The sequence below is a fragment of the Pipistrellus hanaki genome (genome assembly GCF_964339955.1).
Source record: "Pipistrellus hanaki genome assembly, chromosome: 4".
In the NCBI taxonomy this organism is placed as follows: domain Eukaryota; kingdom Metazoa; phylum Chordata; class Mammalia; order Chiroptera; family Vespertilionidae; genus Pipistrellus; species Pipistrellus hanaki.
Genome location: NC_140506.1, coordinates 57,348,064 through 57,370,683, shown reverse-complemented (window position 1 = coordinate 57,370,683; position 22,620 = coordinate 57,348,064). Strand labels below are relative to the sequence as shown.

Sequence of the window (22,620 nt, the reverse complement as noted above, 5' to 3'; positions counted from 1 at the left end):
TTGTAGCATTTACTTTATCATTTAATATCTTTCACTATCCATCTATCCACTTTTCTATACATACACACATATGATGTATGTATGTTACACATATTTTTATTAAGCCATCTGAGATTAAATTTCAGACATTATGTTCCTTATTCCTAAATATATCAGTATATTCCCTTAGAATAGGGGTGTCGAACTCAATCAGAGAAGGGGCCAAAATCTAAAATCCAGCCTAAATCGCGGGCCGAATGGTTTACTGAACAGTCATAAACTGACAATGTCATAAACTGACAGCGGAGTGCAGTGATGACAGCGCGGTGCGGGCCACATTGCAAGGCCTGGCGGGCTGGATTTGGCCCGCGGGCTGTGTGTTTGACACATGTGCCTTAGAAGAACATTATTTTATATAAACACAGAACAATGATCAAAATCAGATACAATAATATCTTAGAATTCAGATCCCATATTCAAAATTTCCTACTTGTTCTAAAAATTCTTTCATAACTATTTTCCCCTAGACCCAGGATCCAGTCCAGGAGCACACATTGCATTTGATTGTCACGTCTCTTTTTTTCTGGAACCAATCCTCAACCTTTTTTATGTTTCTTTATATTAACATTTTATAGACTACAGGACATTACATTGTAGAACAAAACTCAACCCAAGTTTAAATTTTCCTTATTATTAGATTCAGGTTATCCATGTTCAGCAAGAATAACACAAAAATGATGTGTCCTTCTCAGTGTATCATATCAGGGGTGATTTTAGTTTATTCTATTATTGATTTTAATGTTCATCTCTTGGCAAAGAGAGTGTGTAATTGATTTCTGCAACATAAAGTTACTCAATATTCCATTAGTAATTAATTAATTTATGGGGAAATATTTTTATACTATTTAAGTATTTCATTTCACAACAAACCTTTACCCAGTAGTTTTAGCATCAATTTCTATATCTTGTATAACTATCATAATTTCAAAATTGTGATTTTCTACCTCTATCATATCTACTATATTTATGAGTAAGCATTCCCAAAACTTTGCTTTTTTCTTCCTTCTTTCCTTCCTTCCTTCCTTCCTTCCTTCCTTCCTTCCTTCCTTCCTTCCTTCCTTCCTTCCTTCCTTCCTTATATATGTAATTACTTATTTAGTTAATCACTTATATCACTGTGGTTTCATTTGATTCTTATTTATTTCATAAGTTTTAATCTGCTATTCTTGTTATTTACTTGGTGCCATATATTGACAATGGGAGGCCCTTTAGTCAGGCTCCTCTGTCATCTTGATTTGTCCTAATCATTTTTAAGTGCTTCCATACTTGCTGGAACAAGGTGCCCTCACCTTATATCTTTTTTTGCCCCAATTCTGAGGTCATCCATTTCTTTAAGGAGCCTTGGTTCCTTTCAGTGGGAAATGGTATGGAGAAACCATTAAGAAACCAAGGGTTCTTGATGTCTCACCAAGGCAAATACTTGGAAAAGTATTTGGAGCCCTTTATATCACAGATATTTATTTTTCATATCAATGACCAGTATGCAAAAACGGTTACATTTTTAATTCACTAGTATAAGATAAAATGCAGAATTTATTCCTAAGATTTAAAACACCTTTGGTTTTGTATTTTAAAGATCAAGCTCAGTGCTATGTATTTTCAAGCTTTGTGCACCTTTGATATTAAGAGACATCAGCCTGATAATAGGTAAAAAAATAAAAGCTTCAGTACAAATGAGGGTCTATGTAGTCTATAGTCTAAAGGAGTTCTATCTTGCCTGGCATCAGGGAGCAAGAACTGCTACTGATACTGTTGAGAAGAGCAGACAGTTGATGTTTCCAAGGCAATAGCATAAAATGAGATCTCTCTCAGGAAAAACCAAGATGATGGCCTAAGTAAGTGCCTAAACTATGGCCTCACACAACAATTTCAAAACAACAACTAAAAGACAGTACAGACATCGTCCAAAACCACAGAAAAGCTGGCTGAGTGGGAAATCTACAACTATAATAGAAAGAAGGAGAGAGGCTCACAGGTCAGGGGATCTGCAAAGCACTAAGGTAGAGAGACATGCATGCATAGAGGAAGGACAGAAGAGTGCCTGGCTGGTGGGAAGGGAAAGGAAGCCCCGACTGCATGGAACCCCAGTTCCAACTGTACTGAATTCCAACCCCGGCTGAAACCCCGTGGACCCAGGCTCATTCGGGTGGAGTCTGGACTGTAGAGAAAGGCACCTGGAGACTCAAAGACTAGGAGACTCAGGGGAACTGGGAGCCACAGTGGGCATGGTCTCTCGTGCCAGTGAGTGCACGGAGAGGTCTGACTGCGGATTGCTGCAGCCGCTCCATAGCGGAAGGAGTCGGAAATTCCTCACTGCACTGAACCCCAGCTCTGACTGCACTGAGCACTGAAACCCAGTTCAGGGTGAGCCCCTGAAGCACCCATGCTCTTACAAGGGGAATCTGGACTGTCAGGCAGAAACTCAGGGGATCCATGGAAGGCAGAGGTCTGAGGCACGTGCACAAGGGCAGGGCTGACGGGAAGATAAAATGACTCAGTCCTGAGACTCCTCCCCATCCAAGCTGAGCACAGAGGCTTTTTCAATTTTGCAAGTCTGATCCTATAAGACTGTCGCCAATACAGAAGGTATCCTGGGGTAGGCACAGCTGATACTCACATCCAATTGGCCTGGATACCAACAACAATCAAGATTTAACTACAACAAGGCTGTACACACAGTACACAAAGGGTAGCACCAAGTGTGTCTACCTCAGGCAACTGGGGAGGCTGACCCACTGGTCCATATAAGACAGCAAACACACAAAGCCACCCTACCAACCCAGGGAAGCAGCAAAAATAGGGAGACAAGGAAACAGATCTCAATCGAAAGAAATGGAGAACAAAAGACTGGATATAGAGTTCAAAACCACGGTTATAAAGTTTTTCAAGAATTTCCTAGAAAAGGCCAATAAATTTAATGAGACCCTAGATGATATGAAAAAGGAACAACTAGAAATTAAACATATACTGAGTGAAATAAAAAATATTATACAGAGACCCAACAGCAGACTAGAGGAACGCAAGAATCAAGTCAAAGATTTGGAATACAAAGAGGCAAAGGATACTCTTCTGAAGAAGCAAGAAGAGAAGAGAATCCAGAAAGTTGAAGATAGTGTAAGGAGCCTCTGGGACAACTTCAAGCTTACCAAAATCAAAATTATGGGGATGCCAGAAGGAGAGAGAGAGCAAGATACTGAAAACCTATTTGAAGAAATAATGACTGAAAACTTCCCCCACCTGGTGAAAGAAATAGACTTACAAGCCCAGGAAGTGCACAGAACCCTAAACAAAAGGAATTCAAAGAGGACCACACCAAGACACTTAATAAAAATGCCAAGGACAAAAGACAAAGAGAGAATCTTACAAGCAGCAAGAGAAAAAGTTTTATGTTTGTCTTTGTGCATTTTGAGTTAAATTTCTATATCATACAAAGTTTTTGTTCTTTGTTATTTTCTTTTTTGTGTATATATCATTGCAGTTATCTCAGCACCATTTAAGAGGTTATCAATGATCCATTGTAACTGCATTTGCACATTTGTCAAAATACAATTGACTGCATTTTTGTGGATGTATTTCCATTGATCTCATTGTCTGTCCTGATGTCAACAACACACTCTCTCATTTACTGTAGCTTTATAATAAACCCCGGTAGTATTCTTATTTTTCAAAATTGCTTGTTATTCTAACTCTTTTGCTTTTCTATGTAACTGTTATAATCAATTGATTTGTGGCTAAATATAAATTCTACTGAGGTATGATTGTGATTGCACTAATCTCTGAATCAATTTGAAGAGTATTGACATCTTCACAATATTGACTCCTTCAATTCAGGAATGTGAATATCTCTCCTGAATTTAGATCATTATCTTGTTTCTCTTATCAGTGTTTTCTAATTTTTTAAAGATAGATGCTGTATATATTTTGCTAGACTTATATCTAATTATTTCATTTTTTCATTGCTATTATAAAACCTTGGTATTGGGGTTTCTAATTATTCATTGATAGTATATAGAATTGCAGTTGATTTTTGTATATTAGCCTTTTAATGTGTAACCTTGCTAAACTCACTTATTAGTTCTAATTACTTTTTTGTAGATTTCATAGGATTTTTAGCAGATAATGTCAGTGGCAAGTAAAGACAGTTTTACTTACTCCTTTTTTTTATTGTTTAAAGTATTACATATGTCTCCTTTATCCCTGAGTGACCCGCACTCAACCTCCCTCCCCGCCCCCCGCCACTCCCTCTCTCCAGGACAAGCCCCCACCACCCCAATGTCCCTGTCCATTGGTTATACTAAAATGCATGCATACAAGTTCTTTGGTTGATCTCTTATCCTTGCCCCGAAGTTGGGCTGTTTGTTCGATGCTTCTATGTCTCTGGATCTATTTTTGTTCATCAGTTTATGTTGTTCATTTTAATCCACATATGAGTGAGATCATGTGATATTTATCTTTCTTTGACTGGCTTATTTCACTTACCATGATGCTCTCCAGGTCCATCCATTCTATTGCAAATGGTAAAAGTTCCTTCTTTTTTATAGTGGTGTAATATTCCATTGTGTAGATGTACCACAGTTTTTTAATCCACTCATCTGCTAATGGGTACTTAGGCTGTTCCCAAATCTTAGCTATTGTAAATTATGCTGTTATGAACATAGGGGTGCATATATCCTTTCTGATTGGTGTTTCTAGCTTTTTGGGATATATTCCTAGGAGTGGGATTATTGGGTCAAATGGGAGTCCCATTTTTAACTTTCTGAGGAAACTCCATACTGTTTCCCACAGTGGCTTGCACCAGTCTGCATTCCCTCCAGCAATGCATGAGGGTTCCTTTTCCTCTGCATCATTGGCAGCACTTGTTTGATTTGTTGATGATAGCCATTCTGACGGTGTGAGATGGTACCTCATTGTTGTTTTGATTTGCATCTCTTGGATTATTAATGACTTTGAGCATGTTTTCATATGTCTTTTGGCCTTTTGTATGTCCTCTTTTGAAAAGTGTCTGTTTAGGTCTTTTGCCCATTTTTAAATTGAATTGTTTATTTTCCTTTTGTTAAGCTGTATGAGTTTCCTGTAAATTTTGGAGATTAAACCCTTATCTGAGATAGCATTATAAATATGTTCTCCCGTGCAGTGGGCTTTCTTATTGTTTTATTGATGGTTTCTTTTGCTATTCAGAAGCTTTTTATTTTGATGTAGTCCCATTTGTTTATTTTCTCCTTAGTTTCCATTGCCCTACGAGCTATATTGTTAAAGATATTGCTACGACGTATGTCTGATATTTTGCTACCTATGGATTCTTCTAATATTTTTATGGTTTTCTATCTTACATTCAAGTCCTTTAACCATTTTTGAGTTCATTAGAAAACTCTAAAGACTCTATAAAAAAACTACTAGACTTAATAAATGAATTTGGCAATGTAGCAGGATACAAAATTAATGCCCAGAAATCTATGGCCTTTTTATACACCAATAATGAACTCACAGAAAGATAAACTAAAAAAAAAAAAAAATCCCATTTACTATTACACACACACACACACACACACACACATACACAAAGAAGATATTACTACAAGACATTGAAAAACGAGATGGAGGAAGATATAAATAAATGGAAGAACATACCTTGTTCATGGATTGGTAGACTCAATATCATTAAAATGCCATTACTACCCAAAGTAATGAATTTATATATTCAGTGCAATCCCCATTAAAATCCCAACGGCATATTACACAGACCTAAAACAAACTCCAAAAATTCATCTGGAATAAAAAAAGACACTGAATAGCCACAGCAATCCTAAGAAAGAAGAACAAAGTTGGAGGGTTCATAAGACTGATATCAAGCTATATTACAAAGTCACTGTTCTCAAAACTGCCTGGTACTGGCATAAGAACAGATATGTAGACCAATGGAACAGAACAGAGAATCCAGAAATCGACCCAAGCTATTATGCTCAATTAATATTTGATAAAAGCAGCAAGAGCATACAATGGAGTCAAGACAATTTCTACTTATTTCTTTTTAAAAAGTATTGATTACACTGGTTAGGATCCTCTAGTTCAATGATGAGTGGGAGTGGTGAGAGCAAATATCCTTGTTTTGTTTCTGATCTTAAAGGCAAAGCATTTATCTTTCACCATTATGGAGAATGTAAGTTATAGGTTTTCATAGATGTCCTTAATCAAATTAAGGAAGTTTCCTTCTATTTATAATTTTCAAAGACTTTTTATCATGAATAAATATTGAATTTTGTTAAAAACTTTTCTTTACCTACAGAAGTAATTATATGAAGGCTTTCCTCTTTAGTCTAGTTATATGATAATTATGATTGAATTTTTCAATGTTGAAATGGCATTCTTGGGGGATAAAACCTATTTGTTCATAATTTATTATCCCTTTAATATATTACTGGATTTGAATTGCTATTATTTTGGTTAAAATATTACACTTATGTTCATGAAATATATTGATCACTAATATTTTCTTGTAACTCTTATTTCTAGTTTTGTATAAGGGCAATGCTGGCCTCATAATATGAATTAGGAAATGTTACTTTTATGAAGTTTCTATGGTATTGGCATTTCTTTCTTAAAAGTTTAGAAGCATTACTGATTGAGCTTGGTATTTTCTTTCTTAGAATTCAATTTCTTTAATGAGTAGTCATGTTATATTTCTTTTATTCTTGAGTGAACTTTGATAATTTTTGCCTTAAGGGATTTGCCTATTGCATCTAAGTTGTTGAATTTATTGGCATTAGAGTGTTTATCATTTTTTGTTATCCTTTTAATGTTTGTGGAATCTGTAATGATGTTTCCATTACTATTCTGATATTGGTAATTTGTATCTTCTGTTTTTGTTTTGTTTCATATTTTTAATTGGTAAGTCTGACTAGTGGCTTATTATTTTTATTGATCTTTGAGAAAAACAAGAATTTGGCTTCCATTTACTTTATAGTTTTTTCCACTTTCAATTTCACTGGATATCATGTCTATATTATACTTCCTTCTACATGTTAGGACTTAATTTGGTTTTCTTTACCAATTTGTTAAAGTTGAAGGTTAGATCAATGAGTAATTTTTTTTGTTTCCTAATATAAACATTTAATTTTATATATTTTTCTTTAAGCACTGCTTAAACTGCAATCCACAAATTTTTTTATTTTTTAAAATTTAAAGTATCTTCTAATTTCCCATGTGACTTTCTTTTTGACTCATGGGTTATTTAGAAGCATGCAGTTTCATTCCAAGTATTTGAAGATTTTCCAGGTAGTTTTCCATTACTTTTTTGTAATTTAAGTTTTTTGTTTGTTTGTTTGTTTTTTACAGTATTAGAATAAACCTTTTGTGATTTTCATTAATTTCAATATGCTATGATTATTTTTATGGCTTAGACATAGACAGTATTCAGAGCCATAATTTGTATTCTGCTGTTGTTAGTTGGAATGCTCTAGAATGTTAATTACATCAAGTTGATTGATAGTGTTGTTTCAGGTTTCAATATCCTTATTGATTTTCTGTCTATTTGTAATATTAAATTCTGAGAGAGAATTGTTGAAGTATCCAGTATTATGGATATGTCAAATCTAAATTGTAGATGTGTCTACTTCTCTTTTCAGTCCCATTGTATTTGCTTCATGTATTCTATAGCACCATTTTTAGATCCACACACAAGTCGATTAAGTTTTTTTCATCATTTTTAATGTCCTTTTCTTAGCCCTAAGGTGTTTGTTTTATAGCATTGGCCTTTATTTCTTGGATTATTGAATTAAAACTTAGCCTTGTTCGTTAAAAAGTGAAATAGCAAAAGACTTGAAGAGGCCACTAAGATGAATAACTCAGATAAGAAAACCAAGGCTTAGTGAGAAACAAACAGAAGAGAGGCTTCAAATGAGAGGCTGAGATGAGGAAATTGAAGTACAAGAAGGTTGTGTTATACCTAGCTGGGTAGTGGCAGACCAGGAATAAGATCCTACTGCAGACCTAGCTGGTTTGGCTCAGTAGTCTGAGGACTGAAGGGTCCCTGGTTTTATTTTGGTCAAGGGCATGTACTTTGGTTGTAGGCTCCAGCCCTGTCCCTAGTCAGGGCCCTTGCTGGAGCCTAGATATATGTTTCTTTCACATGGATGTTTCTCTCTCTCTCCCCCTTCTTCTATCTTTAAAAATCAATGGAGCCGAAACTGGTTTGGCTCAGTGGTAGAGCGTCGGTCTGCGGACTGAAGGGTCCCAGGTTCGATTCCGGTCAAGGGCATATACATTGGTTGCGGGCATATCCCCAGTAGGGGGTGTGCAAGAGGCAGCTGGTCGATGTTTCTCTCTCACCGACGTTTCTAGCTCTCTCTCTCTCTCTCTCTCTCTCTCCCTTCCTTCTCTCTGTAAAATAGCAATAAAATATATTTAAAAAATAAAATAAAAAATAAAAATCAATGGAAAAATACCCTCTAATGAGGATTAACAAAAAATTAAAATAAGATATCCCCAATGAGGAATCTCTAGTTCCACCCAAGCTGAAAACATATCTGCCAAAGAATTTGCTCTGAATGAGTACCTTATTACCAAACAGTTTCAAGTATACAATAGAGGTTTAAAGTCAGGTGTCTTGTACATGAGGTTCTCAAAATAGGGAATTCACTTCTTTTTGGAACAAATTATGAGAAACAGCTCATTGTGCTGCAGAGAAATAGACCAAAAGACATTGTAAAGTCATTTTTTTCACATTCTCTTTCTAAGATGAAATTGTTGACAAGGTAGAGCAATGATCTTCTGACATCAGCCAACTAATTGCTATGTCACAGAAGTGTGTTTCTCCAAGTCCAATTTTGGTGCAATGGCTTTATGTATAATAACACTTTGGTTTTCCAAAATCTTTCTAAGCACCTCGCACAATGAAAAGAGTATATGCATGCATTCAGATGCAGTGTTATCCCTTGAATTTGGAACTGACTACTGCCCTTTGTTATTTTTGCAGGAGAAAGTATGAATGAAAAGATCAGTTGGCATAAAGTCATTAGTAGATTGCTCTTTTATTTGTTCTTTCAACAGTACCTTTCTTCCTAAACTAAACATAGAAAACAAAAACTCTAGGCAGTATATTGGGAAATTATTTTGTTGAAATATCATTTTGTACCCTGCCCTTTCTTCCATTTCCTCTTATTCATAGTACTTACACAAATCTTGGTATTTTTATGGCTGTCTCTTTTAAGATACATTGTTTAGAATCTGCTTACAAAAGATTTGATGGAATCTATTTTCAGTCTCAGTAGGACAATCCTAATTTGCATCTCCTCATGGCTTGGCATGGCCTAAATTGATCTACACTGACCTGCTTCCTTTTAAATCAATTCAAGGTTTTTCTGTGTACACACAGAACTACTACCTGTACTTCAGATGCTGCAAAAATCAATCACACGGAAATGTAAGCCTTCTGGATAGGTTCTTCAAATAAAAGTGTACTATATTGTAGTGTTCAAAACTGAAAGGAACAATGAGGGAAAACTAAGAAGCTGGAAGAGATTAACTAATCCACTAATCAATAATCTTCAGTTGCCTGTGCTACAAAATGCATTTTGTCTTACCTAGTACTAATTATTGCTTTTCCTATCATCTGTAGTAATTATATAAAATCAATTCAAATAGCATTTTATTATATTTCTCTTAAGTATATGTAACGTTTTGTGCATGATGGACAATTGTTATTCTATTGCAATTGTAACAGGTCATTTCTTAAAATCAAGATTCTGTAGCCAGCTTTACTTTAGAAGTCAGATGTTAAAAAAAAAAAAAAAAAAAGCAGCATTATAAACTGAATAAGAGTCTATGGTAGTTTGCTTTGCTAGAATATACTGCACTATTTTAGCCAGAATCAACAAAAAATACTTTTCTCAGTATTTTAGATAGTGCTTGTAAACAAATTTTTCCTTAAGTAAACTGCTGAACTATCCTATGTAACCAATGGTCACAGACAACAGGGGGTTGAGGGCATGAATGGGGGGTAGGAGAGTAATGGGGGGGGGGTGAGGACACATATGTAATACCTTAATCAATAAAGAAATTTTTAAAAATGAAAAAATAAATCCAGGTGATGACAAGATAAAAAGTGACAGCAAGTTGAGAAAACTTTGAGGAAATCCCTATAATTAAAGGAGAAGAAAATTCAGAGAAGGTACAATCATACATGGAAGAGAAGACCTGGAAGAAACTTGTGTCTGAAAATAGAGAAGCACTCTTAAAAGGGGCAATCAGGCATATTAAGTGACATGGATATGTGAAGAATAAAGAAACAATCATTTCATTTAACAATTAGGAGTTAAATACCAGTTACATTTATTTTATTTTATAGATGCTGTTAAAATGGACATATTTCTTTCCATATATTTTAAATGAATATGGAAATAGTCAAAGGAGAATGCAATAGTTGTCAAATGCACCATTTGTTAATATAAAATTACTTTCTTTGAACCATTTAATGATTTTTGCCTTAAGTTCTCTTTTGTCTGAAAATAATACTGTAAGTGATATTTTAATGTTTGTATTTTCCTAGCAAATCATTTTGATTCCTTTTTTCTTTTAAGTTTAATTTTTGTTTGAATAGTCTTGTGTAAGCTACATTTAGTTTAATTTTTCTTTGGCTTATATGGTATTAATGGCATCTAATTTTATTATTACAATTCATATGTCTTCTGTTTTTTTCTTTTAAGTGTTATGTATAATTCCTTGCATTTTTTCTATTTAGAACTTACTCTTTTTAAAAATTTTATTGATTTTTTTCCACAGAGAGGAAGGGAGAGGGATAGAGAGTTAGAAACATCGATGAGAAAGAAACATTAATCAGCTGCCTCCTGCACACCCCCTACTGAGGATGTGCCTGTAACCAAGGTGCATACCCTTGACCAGAATCGAACCTGGGGCCCTACAGTCCACAGGCCGACACTCTATCCACTGAGCCAAACCGGTTAGAGCTAGAACTTGTTATTCTTAATTTGTTTCACCCTCAGTGATTAGAAAGGCATATATATTGTTTTTAATTCTCATGATTACATTCACATTTCTAAAAAAAAAAATCTATATGATAAAAAGTATCTAAATAAATAATAAAATATATTTTGCATAATATCCTTCTTCTGATCATTTCTGTACTCCATATAATAGGGGGAATGTAACACATTTTCAGTTAATTTTTTTTATATTTTAAAACTATAATGTATATTTCATATTATATTAATGATTTAAATTTATTAAATAAATTACATTTTCTCCTTAAGCAAAATTGTATTTTTATTAATGGTGCAACAAATTTAAAATTTATTTAGACTGAAATTTACCTTTAATTTGGTTTAATTTTCATTGCTAGTCTTTGTACAAGTAGTGGCTAAAGGTTAATTTCTAGAACTACATACCAGATCATTGGCCTCAAAGAGCTTTCAGTCTAATGGCTTTCTCTCAATACGATTGTTCTTTCTTGTTCTCTATTTTGGTTAGAAATATCACCAAAGCTGGAATTACCCCTATTCTTAATCTCCTAATGTTAAGTACTTTATGGAAAGTATAAGAGGAATTTATTTTTAAGTATGTTATAATCTAAAGATTCTCAAGAGCAAATAATTTTTTTTTAAATTTCATATTGTAGGGGAGAGAACTATGGGTGATTTTACTTATGTTTTCTTATTTTTCTCTCAGTATTTGGAGAATTTTACTTTTATTCTTATTTTTTTATTTTTTTATTTGAGTCTCTATTTCCTTTTTGAACTGGTACAGAAGATCATTTCCATGTAGTTAGGTCATTTTTCAGATCTATAAATTTTCTGTGATCATATTTTTTTAATACTATTTCTATAACAATTTTTCTCTTTAGTTTAATTGATAATTTTTAGGTTGAATCACATTTATTTCATTTTAGGTTGAATCACATATTATTTTCTCTAATTTATTTTCAGGTTTTACTTTCCTCTAACTTTGGAAATCTTTTTGAATTGGTAATCCAAAACACTGGTTCATTTTTCATAATGATTTTTCTTATTTTTAAAACTGCTTTTATTATTTATTGATCTTTTACCATGACACTATTTTTTCATAGCATCCTTCCTCATCTCATATTGTTTTTATCTCTAACTTTTCAGCACCTATTTTATCAGTCCTATACCCTATTGAATGCCAAGTAGTTTTCTGATCTTTCTTTCAGATTCATATGTCTTCTAAAATTGTAGCAATTTTTAAAGTTTATTTTCTTTTGGATATATGAGATAATGTATAATTCTTCATATCTATCAATAATTTACAGATTTGTTTGCAAATTTTCTTCAATTTGCTGTGTACTAAACAGCGTTCTCTATATTACCTGTGCTTTCCAGTAGAATTTACACATTGTCTTTGTATCCTACTCTAAACATTTGTATGCCAGTAGAAGCTCCTTCTTAGATCTACAACTGGGTAGCACATTAATGACCATATTGCCTAGTATGGTTTCAATATCTGGCAGGCTTTTATCTAATGTGGCTATGCTAGCATGTGAGGAGATAGTTTTCCATCCATTTTGTCTGGATCTCAGATCTCCAAACAGTGTTATTGGAAAACAGTCTGTTAGAAAAACAGAGCCTTTCTTATCTTTGAGATATTTCTCTTTCCCCCAATAGAATTTCATTTGTGGCAAATAACCTCTGTAGGATACAATATAATCTCACCCATCAATTTTCTTTTATTTAATTTTTAATTATTTTTTGACTTGAAGAAGCTAACTGTATATATAGGGAAACTAATATGGGATCATAAAAAGTAGCTCTCCAGGTGCTGCAAAAAACCAGTGCCTGTAATTCTGGTTGGTAATGACATTGGGAGCAAACAGTTATAAAGCTAAGACTACCTGCTTTTAAATGAGCCTATTTTCTATTTCTGTTAGGAGAATATCGTTGGATCCTCAATTCCACTTTGCAATCCAGTTACAGTGACTCCGATATTACTAATAGTTGCCACTAGAAAATACAGATTCTGGATTATGTCCCATTTTCAGCATGCTCCATTTATCATATTCCATTCAAGAATATATTTTCTGGCGTATAAGATGACCCCCTAATTTTACAGTTAAAACATAGGTTTAGGCCTATATTCGCTGTATAAGACTACCCCCCACTTCCGAGGCAACACCAGTTCTTTTTTTTAATAGACCACCTCTCTGACTCTGGCCAATCTGAGCAGGCTTTTTACTAGAACACAGTGTCGTCTTATACGCCGGAAAATACGGTATTATAGATAGATAAGAATTAGAGTATTATTATGGGGATATTGTAAGTCTAGTATAGTGTATTATATTAGTATGAATAATTTTCAGAATTCGTTCCTTAGCTATTATTAATAACAAATTATTTGTAGTATACCTCATAATTATGGAAATATGCCAAAATGTCAATAAATTATAGCTTAGAATCTCTGGAATAAAGCACTAGTGGGATATTAATATTTAAACATTCTTAGTAGTTTAGCATCAAACCTAAAGATTTGTACTATTAAGCTCTTTAACCAGCAAGAGTTGAGTCATTCAAAGGCAGAAAAGAGAGGATAAAACATGGTCTTTTGTATTTCTCCACTTTCCCACCCCCAAATCTGTATAGTTGCTATGGCAATCAATTGCTTCTCTGGTGAGATAACTTCCAATCTTTAATATGTACTGCCAACACTCTTGTTTCATTAGCTCCTGAAATGGTCCTGTAACTTTCAGTATTTCTTGTTCAATCTGCACAACTGTCAGAGTAATCATTTTGAAACAGAATTTGTATCATACTGTTTTACTGCTTGTAAGTCTTCAAACACTACAAGAATGTTGTATTGAATGAAGGTGAAGTCTTTTTTTTCTTTTCTTCTTTTTTCATGCCCCCTAATAGGGATTGAGCCCAAAACTCAGGCATGTGTTCTGACTGGGAATTGAACCATGACCTTCTGGTTAATGGTCACATTGGCTTGGCTGAAGATGAAATCTTCATATGAAAGAGTCAGATTCAGAGCCCTGACTTTCTGTCTCTGCCACTCCCACTTTCCCCCTTCCCTTCTTTCCCTGGGGGTTGGGGTGTGGTGTGGGGAGAGTGATACACCCCAGGTAGGAGATCAGGTGATCGTCTAATGTCTCTGATGTCAAGAAAAAGTCTAGATATGATATTTGGGGGTTCCTCCCAAAAAAGCTTTCACTCCTGTGGTAGGGGCCTTTAAGAGGGCCTCCAGTGACTCCTGCTTCTCATTATTCATGTTCTTGTATACTTTCTTTTCTTTGAGTATGGCTGGACTTAGTGATTCACTTCTAATGAATAAATACAGCTAAAGTGATAAGATGCCACTTTCAAGATTAGGTTATAAATATATAGTGGCTTCTATCTTGTGGACTCTCTCACACTCACTTATTCTGTGCAAAATCAACTCCCTGTTTCTCCAACAAGTTTCAATGTCAAGAAACTGATGTCACTGACCAATAGCCAGATAGGACTAAGGCTTGCCACCAGTCCTATAAATGTGCTAGAAGGTAGATTCTCCCCGTTAACTTTTGAGCTGTCTCCAGTCTCTATCAACACTTGATATATTATGAACTGCCTCAGACTTTATGTAAGCAACAGATATATTTGTTAATTGAGATTACAGCATTTGCCTATTAATAAAATTAGGAGTAAATATCTTGAATAACATAGCTCAAGAGAGAATAAATAGGCTACCACAAATTCTTGGAAATCAGAATGGTATCAGATGCCTCAAAAGCAGGATCAGAAGCAAGAAGATGGCGTAGCCTCAATAAACTGAGGGAAAATAATATTCACTCTAAAATCACAAACATCCCTTGGTATTAATATATTTAGTTAATAGTATATTGGAAAAAAAAACATTTCATATAAAATTTTAACTGAATCTATTCTGTTCTTCATTTGGGTAGAGTCTAAAAAAATGACACTGAATATTTTGCTGCTTTAAGTTATTAAATGTGAGGGTAGAATAAAGATATTTTCAAATTATTTACCTTCTACTTTCCACATCTAGGAAGCTTCTTAAGAATATCTTTCTCCAAATGAGGGAATAAACCTAAAAAATGGAACAGAGTGGGTTCAGAAAACAGTGGTGAGGAGTGTTCCCAGGATGACAGGCCTAGTGACAACCAGTTCCAATTGGTGTAAGAAGATACTTAAACTTGCACAGCCGGCATGGCTCATCCATTGAGTATTGACCTATGACCCAGGAGGATATGGTTTGAATCCTGGTCTGGGGCAAATGCCTGATTGCATAACTGATCAATTATTGATGTTTCTATCTCTGTCTCCTTCTCCCTTCTTCTCTGATATCAATATATATATATATATATATATATATATATATATATATATACTTTAAAAAGAAGACACTTAAACTCAACACATTAAAAACTAAAGTTGTCACATGTTCTCTATGCAAACTCAAAAAGATCTTTGATAAGTGTACTCACTTAAGACATATGCACCTTTATTCACACTAACACTTCTCATCCTTCCAGGTTGTTCAGAGGTGTTCATGGAGCCATATCTCAGCCTGGAGCACAATGTATTTTCTCTTAGTTGTGAAACCATCTCCATTAATTTCTATAAACTGCTTTCAAAGAAACTTATCATCCTTTTATTATGTATTTTGGCATCTTTCAGTCAAAGCACAATTCTGTTCTGATAACCTAGAGATTTTTTTCTAAAATGAAACTTATTAAAAAAAAATCTCAGACTCTAATGACAAAATTTATTTAGGGGATTGTGGATAAACGGAAACAGAAGATGCATCAGCAATGCTATGGTGGCAGAGAACTATCCTAGGCCTAACATTGCAAAATTTTATGTCTGAAATATAGGAATAATTGTTTCAGTGGAACATCCCATTGGAAATTTTGACTCAGTGAATTGAAAAGAAATTAAAGTTCAACAAACCTTGGCTTTGTGTTTCTTAGTTGCTTCTGTAAGGTCTAGTCAATGTGAAAGTGATACCTGAAACTTTCTAATAGGTACTGTATATGGAAACTACCAGATCAATAGTCTGGCTGGCAAAGCAAAGCAAGACTGAAACTGTAGCAGATAATGTCTGGGACAGAGCCCATGGGACAAGATCACTGGGAATAGTAGAAGCTAAGGATCCTGCAGTTTCCCTTGAGTGGCAGTTCTTCATGTCAAGCAGAAACAGGATCACTACCCAGGCTATCGATGTTGGAGGGGTGAGAGCAGAACAATTTTTAACTCTCACTGAAAGGAATAAATCTATAGAATGTTTTATAATGCAAGAACTACAAAACAAAGGCAATTAAATGGGTAAAGATCCTGTTAATGTGAGATCAAGCAATGGTAATAGTAATAGTCAAATTGAGAATAAGCTATTACTTATTAACCCATCCTTAAAAATATCCAAGAAGATTTATTTGTGCCTTTTTTATTTAAATTTTTTATTGTTTAAAGTATTACATGAGTCTCCTTTTCCCCTATTGATTTCTCTCCGGCTACCCCCACCCCCAGCACATGTCCTCACCTCACTACTGTTTGTGTCCATTGGATATGCTCATATGCATGCATACAAGTCCTTTTGTTGATATCTTATTCCCTCACTACCCACCTTCTCTCATAGGTTGGACAGTTTGTTTGATGCTTCTATGTCTCTGGTTCTATTTTTGTTCATCAGTTTATGTTGTTCATTATATTCCATAAATGAGTGAGATCATGTGATATTTCTCTGACTGGCTTATTTCACTTAGCATAATGAGCATTATGTTGTTAGTTTTTTAACTTTGGATAACTTTGTTATAAATATCCATACTTTAAATCTTGTCTTTTACAAAATCTATAATCTTGAGGTACTCTTATTTAGGCAAGGAAATTATGGTGAAAGAAAACAAGAATAGTGTTCAAAGAAAAGACATATGATTTGCTACTTGAATTAATCAGCTTTATAAAATAGGAAATCAACATTATTTGAGATGAAAAATCTGTCATTTATATGTCTAGAAATCATTTATTTTTAATCTTCCTGCTTAAAAGATGCATAAAATATTAAATATTACCAGGTAGGGCTTTGAGTATGAAAGTTATGGTTAAATGTATCTTTAAGGATGGGAAAACTTTCAGTTTCCAGAAAGATCTGTGGTTCCCAAGAGTACTGAATTAAAATGGAATAAGGGAAAATAGTACTGAAATATAATTGGATGGTAAACTTAAGATCTAATTTTGTTTGTGACTGAATTTAAGTTGTTATTAGCTTAAATTAGTATGTTATATCAATAAGATCTTTTATATAAGTCATAAAGCAAAAACCTAAAGTAAATACACAAAAGATAATGAAAAATGAGTTAAACCCATCAATAATTACTTTAAATGTTAATGGACTAAATTCTCCAGTCAAAAACTATGGAGTGGCTGAATGCATAAAAAAATAAAACTCAAACTCTGTGCTGCATATATGAGACTCACATTAGTTCTAAGAACACAGAGACTCAAAGAGATGGAAAAGATGTTCCATGCAAGTAGAAACAGAGCAAGAATAGCACCATACTTACTTGGACAAAATAGACTTAAACTCAAAAATTATTATGTAATGACAGAGGGCTCAATTAATCAAGAGGTAATAACAATTATCTAGAATAATAAAAGCATAATATGCTAACTAAACCAGATGTCCTTCTGGGCTACCTTCCTCACAAAGCCAGGCTACAAAAAAAGCTGGGGCCGAGGGTGCTTGAGGGAAGCCTGTGCTGGCAACTGGGGGAAGGAAGGACTACCCTTGCATGAATTTCGTGCATTGGGCCTCTAGTAAATATATATGCACCAAACTTGGGAGCACCAAATTATATTAAGCAAATATTAACATATCTGAAGGGAGAAAGATACAATATTACAAAAATAGTAGATGACACCAATACTCCACTTTCAACAATGGGTAGATTATCTAGACAGAAGAATAAAAAGGACATATTGAACTTAATATACTTTAGGCCTAATTGATCTAATTTATTTCACATTCTATCCCAAAGTAGCAGAACATACATTGTTCTTTTTTTTTTTTTTTTTTTTTATATATTTTATTGAGAGGAAGGGAGAGAGAGAGAGCTAGAAATGTCGATGAGAGAGAAACATCAACCAGCTGCCTCTTGCACACCCCCTACCAGGGATGTGCCCGCAACCAATCTACATGTCCTTGACCGGAATCATACCTGGGACCTTTCAGTCTGCAGACTGACGCTCTACCACTGAGCCAAACCGGTTTTGGCAGAACATACATTGTTCTTAAGTGAACATGGAGCATTCTCCAGGATAGATCATATGTTCAGTCACGAACCAAGTGTAAGCAAATTTAAAAGCACTAGAATCATACCAAGTATCTATTCCAACCAAAATGTTATAAAACTATAAATTATTAACAAGAGAAAAACTGGAAAATCACAAATATGCAGAAATTAAACAATATTTTCCTGAACAACCAATGAGTCAAACAATCAAATAGAATATATAAATATCGAAATAAATGAAAATGGAAACATAACATACCAAAACTTTTAGGATGCAGCAAAGATTGTTTTAAGAGGGACATTTAGAGTATAAATGCCTATATTAAGAAGAAAAAGAATGATCTCAATCAAACATTATACCTCAAGGCACTATAAAGTGTAAAACAAAATAAGCCTAAAATTTGCAGAAGGAAGGAAGCAACAAAGTTTAGAGCAGAAATAAATGAAACAGATTAGAAAACAATTGAAGAAATCCATAAAATGAAAGAAAAGTAACCAAATTTGACAAACCCTTAGCTAGACTTTCCAAGATTAAAAGAGAGAAGATTAAAATAAAATAAAGCAAAATAAAAGATATTTTAACAGATACCACAAAAAGATAAAGGATAATGAGACCACTATGAACAATTATATGCCAACAGATTAATAAAGTAGGAGAAATGAATAAATTTCTAGAACTCTCATATAATTTAAAATGACTGAATCTTAAAAAAAAATAGAAAATCTGAACAGATCAATAATAAGTAAGGAGATTGAATCAGTCATCAAAAACCTCCCAACCAAGACAATCCCAGAATCAAATAACTTGGTTAATTCTATCAGGCATTGAAATAATTAATGCCTGTCTTTCTGAAACTGTTTCAAGAAAATCAAACAGGAGAGAATTCTGGGATTCTCCTGTTACCAAAGCCAGACAAATATTTTGCAATTTAGCAACTTTTATTTTAAAAATAACCCCATCTGAGGTGGTGTTCTTTAACAACTGGATGACCCCACAATAGAGGTTTCCAAGTCAGAATAATTTAAAGAAGAACTTGAATTATCTCTATTTTGCCATAGCTTCCTCCTCTAAATTATTTTGATGGTGATAAATCTGCAAAATTTATAGGGGACTCATACAACTTAGCAAAATGAAAATAAACAATCTAATAAAAAAATGGGCAAAGGACCTAAATAGATTCCTTTTGAAAGAAACATTCAGAAGGCCAAGTGACATATGAAAGCATGCTCAGAGTCATTAATCATCCAAGAGATGCAAATCAAAACCACAATGAGGTACTATCTCACATCATCAGAATGGCTATCATCAACAAATCAACAAACAAGTGCTGGCAAGGATGCAGAGAAAATTCCCACTGCTGGTAGAAATGCATACTGGTGCAGCCACTGTGAAAAACAGTATGGAGTTTCCTCAAAAAATTTAAAATGGAACTCCGATTTGATCCAGTAATCCCACCTCTAGGAATATATCCCAAGAAATTAATAATACCAATCAGAAAGGATATACACTTCTATGTTCATAGCAGCACAATATACAATAGCTAAGATTTGGAAACAGTCTAAGTGCCCATTCAGCAGATGAGTGGATTAAAAAAAATGTGGTACATCTACACAATGGAATACTACCTTGCTGTAAAAAAGAAGGAACTCTTACATTTGCAATAGCATGGATGGACCTGGAGAGCATTATGCTAAGCGAAATAAGCCAGTTAGAGAAAGATAAATATCATATGATTGTGGAATATAATGAACATCATAAACTGATGAACAAAAATAGATCCAGAGACATAGAAGCATTGAACAGACCGTCCAACCTCAGAGGGAAGGCAGGCGAGGGGGGGACGGTATAAAAGACCAACTAAAGGACATGTATGCATGCATATAAGCATTACCCATGGACACAAACAGTAGGGGCATGAGGGCATGTGCTGGGGGGTCAAAACAGGTGGGGAGAGGTCAATGGGGGACAAATGAGACATATGTAATACTTTAAACAATAAAGAATTTTAAAAAAGAATAATGCACCTGAAATTTGTTCAGTGTTTGCTCCATCAAAAATGTTTTATGTCATTTTAATATTTATAAAATAAAAGTAAAACATATAATTTTTATATTAAAAAATGGAAAAAAACAGAAACAGAGGGATTAAATAATAATAGGTGGCAGAACCATATGCTTAACCATCCTATATAATAATCCTATATAATAAAAGGGTACTATGTAAATTGACCCTAAAGTCAGGATGACCAGAATGACTGCTTGAATACCCACTATGAGGTGCACTGACAACCTCTCGGTTCATTTCCTCGGCTGGCAGGCTCTGATCACTCAATAGTGAATGTGGAACCAGGGATAGATGGCAGGGGATACGGGAGGTGCCAATCCAAGGCCCCTGCCCAGCCAGTTGCCCCAAATGTGGAGGATGACCCATGGCAGAGGTAGGACCGGCGAGCGGGTGGGAATGGCTGACCTCTCGGTTCCCACCCCTAGCCAGCAGGCTCCGATCACCTGATGGCAAACGGGGTTCCAGGGATGGGTGGTGGCAGGGGACAGGGCCAGCTGGAGGTAGCCTGGGAAGATGACCCTGATCACAGGCCAGGCCTAGGGACCATACCTGTGCACGAATTTTGTGCACTGAGCCTCTAGTTATACTATATTTTTCTGTTTATATCATTGAATGTCTGTCTCTCTTATGCCTCAAGTGGCCTTGTATTATCATTATCTATGAATCTTTCTTTTCAAGTACAAATGATTCAACTGAAATAACTAGAAATCACAGATGCACAAGCATACTCATATAACCTTTTCATTTTAAAGCTTTTCTAGCATATTATTATGCATCTCTTTAATTTAAATTTAAACTTTTATAATTCAAGAAGGAATTGGAGGCAAGTTACTTGAATATTTTTAACCTTTAAATAATTTTACTATTCTTATTCCTTTTTTCACAGTATTTAGCACATTCCTTTTATATCAGAAGTGCTCAAATTTTGTTAAATGTAGTTAATCTGTGTCAGCTCCCAGATGTCCCCAAATTTCCCAACATTCTAGAATCATACTTTCTTCTAATATTTTAATAGAAAGACTAGAGTTTCTATTCAGCATGCAGTGGAAAGATCACTGCTCTTCTGCCTCACAATAGTTCTGAATCTTATGGGTTGGAGGAGGGCTCCATTTATTTCCTCTGGTCACCAGCCACTTGAGTTGAACTGCTATTCGTTCTACTCTGTGACTTGTCTCCTACAATTGTCATTCCCTTGCTAGACTGGACATTGCTCTACTGGCGTAAGTGTGTTTTGTGGTAGACTCTTCCCAATGTCACAACTTTCATTTATACATTTTATCATTCACTAATTATATTGGGAACTGATAAAACAATGATAAGCAAACCATCCGCACAATCATGTAGCTCATATTCTAATCAGGAAATATAAAACTCACACAGGCACACAGAAAAATTTTAAATTACAATTGAGATAAGTATGAAGGAAAGGCCCATGGTGGATTGAGAGCTATGGTAGTGGATTTGAACTGTGAGCTGATGGATAAATAGACATCAACCAGCCTTGTGCAGAGATAAGAGGGGGAGAAGGTGGTAAGACAAGGTGGATGCAGAGATTCGAAAGAAGAGGTCTACATACAGGTAAGAATGATGGTTTAAATCAGGGAAATGATGTTGAAGATGAAGATAAAGGAAATATTTGAGAAACATTTAGTACAGTGTAAAGAAAGATAATTGGTAATATGAGGGAACCCTACAGTATTAAAAATATAGATCTCCATATATAGAGCAACTTGAAAAAAGTGCATGTAGACATATATTATAGTTATAAAAATTTATCAGACTTGTTTGAATTTGGAAAATATTTCACCAGTTATGTCACTTATTAGGTTCTTGCCTAATAGATTTTATAAACCCACTTTTTCTGCCATAAAGCCATATTCTCTATCACCATTTTGTTGCTTTACCTATTTCTGGAAATAATACAATTATTATGTGAACAGTTTAACAATAAATCTCCAATAGCTTAGTCCCCACTTTGCACTCCAACACTTTCATTGAGCTGCTGATAAGCTGTCTGCCACAATTCCACTCCTAGTATTACAAAGAGCTAGGAGAAATACTGAAGTCACATCACTGTTTTTGTTGTGGGTGTTTTGTGTGTGTGTGTGTGTGTGTGTGTGTGTGTGTGTGTGTGTGTGTGTGTATGTGTGTATGTCGGGGTTTTTTTTAGTATGCCTTAGTTCAAATTCTTATGCTTAGACTTCTACCAAAATGTCCAGGGTCATGGGGCTATGTATGGTGAGGAACATTTTCATCTCCCCAT

General features: G+C 34.6%; 1 protein-coding gene across 5 annotated transcripts in view; it reads left to right on the top strand.

The window, feature by feature from the left end:
- The window catches only part of TMEM232 (transmembrane protein 232), a 145,364-nt gene that overhangs the window by 116,857 nt on the left and 5,887 nt on the right, over window positions 1-22,620 (top strand). The window lies entirely within an intron of this gene.